Genomic DNA, 1812 nt, shown 5'->3' on the forward strand with positions numbered 1-1812 from the left:
GATGCTGGGTCAATTGTGCGCTGCCCTGTGGGACTCCAAAAAACGGCCGGATGTGATACAGCCTAGATATATTAATGACGAGAAAACTAACTGGAACAAGGTAGCGAGATAGCCAAGTTGCTAGTCAGCTAGCTTATATTAACCAGTAATACAAAATATGCCTAAACATTTAGAAATGTTAGCTGTCACCTTGAGGCTCGATAGGGGGTGAAAAAAAAGGCAATTTCGGTATTTGTTAGCTAACGTAAACTCACCCCATTCCGTACAACTGTGCGCAACCACGACATTCAAACGAGGCTGCAAAGAAAACTAATGGGACTGTAGCGGCTGTGTTGACTTCAAAATCTGTGGTGTGAACTACGTTTCGATTCAAGCGTTGTTCGACATGCTAATGGCTCTATAGTATTGGAGAAAAGTTGAAAAACCTGACCCTCCGTTACATCGTGACGTGTCATGCCGTAACGTACAGCACGCATAAAGCAACTATTTCTGTTTTTACAATCTCTCTCCACCAGGTGTAGCACTTCTCTCATCGTTTAAAAACAAGAAATGGACAGTGATGGGGGTAAGGGAGATACCTAGTCATTTTTTGCGTCATCACTGTAAGCGATCATGACTTTCAAAAGCCGCTGTTTACTTCTGAAGATCACTTTAGCACCGCACTAAAAACCCGATTCAAATTCGACACAAACCTTCAAATAGGTATGTAATGACACATTATATAAACTGTTTATAGTCTTTTATTTACATTTTACAGGCGATAAGGTGATAAGTTGGACAGATCGAGTGAAAAAAAGCCATTTCCCCACACGACATCTCTCCTTTTCACTACCATGCATTAGTTTCGCTTCCCCACCCGCCATTTTTAAAAAGACCCGACGGAGCTCATTGCCTTCTTGAATCATGCAGAAACGGGCAGCGTGGAGGTCTCGACATGGATTTTGTTGGAAAGGGGAGAAATTGTGCTTTACAATGGCATTGACATTATAGTTGATCTGGAAGTATTACGTTTTTTGGGCGCTAAAATAAGGTAAATTGTACGGACCAAGGCGATGTACAAAAGTGAGTGAGTTTACGTTAGTTAGCTGCTGGTCAAATTAGCTAGCTAATGTTCTTGATGCTAATTAATAAGATAAATATAACATCTCAAATTAGCTACTCACTTTAGTGTTAACTTCTTTGAGGAAATTTCTGAACGACTTCTCACGTCTTTGTTTCTCCAGTTGTCAGTTTGACCACACACCATTTAAACACTAATTTGTTGCACCCAAATTAAATAATAACAGTTGGAACTCCACATCAGAAAATACCTGATTCTTGTTGCTAGGCTACCAGTCACACTGATTTTAGCTTGCGGTTTGCAGTGACTTTATCCAGAGTGAATACAAAAATGATAGCTAATGTCTGAAAGAATTATATGGATTTAATATTTGTCAAATTATTGAACATGTCCCCAAAACTCGAATAAGCATCAGAAATTGTCCTTATTTAGCATATCAAAATGTATATCAAGATTCTGATATGGACTTCAGTCAAGAGCATACAGTATGCACTGTATGTGTTGAGAAAACATACTGTGTAGGCCTACTGTCAGTATTTGTCATCAAAATAAGATGTCCACATAGGTCTATCTCAGGATATCTATTGAGTCGATATACGGCCATACCATGTATGATATCCGGAGGGAATCGAAAACGTATTTGTGCATCCTAAAAAAGATGGATTTCATATTTGTCCGAATTATTGAGCATGAAAAGAAAATAGGATGTTTTATATCGTAGGATTTTAAATTAGTCCATATCCAGCTGTAGG

General features: G+C 38.8%; 1 long non-coding RNA gene across 2 annotated transcripts in view; it reads right to left on the reverse strand.

Annotated features, from left to right (window-relative positions):
- The window catches only part of LOC106589874 (uncharacterized), a 4781-nt gene extending 3484 nt beyond the window's left edge, over window positions 1-1297 (reverse strand). For both annotated transcript variants that reach the window (XR_014383007.1, XR_014383006.1), the window contains exon 1: window positions 1164-1297. This is a non-coding gene — a long non-coding RNA (uncharacterized LOC106589874). The remainder of the gene's footprint in view (window positions 1-1163) is intronic.
- Between the last annotated feature and the right edge of the window lie 515 nt (window positions 1298-1812).

The sequence above is a fragment of the Salmo salar genome, chromosome 28 (assembly GCF_965601325.2).
Source record: "Salmo salar chromosome 28, fSalSal1, whole genome shotgun sequence".
NCBI lineage: Eukaryota > Metazoa > Chordata > Actinopteri > Salmoniformes > Salmonidae > Salmo > Salmo salar.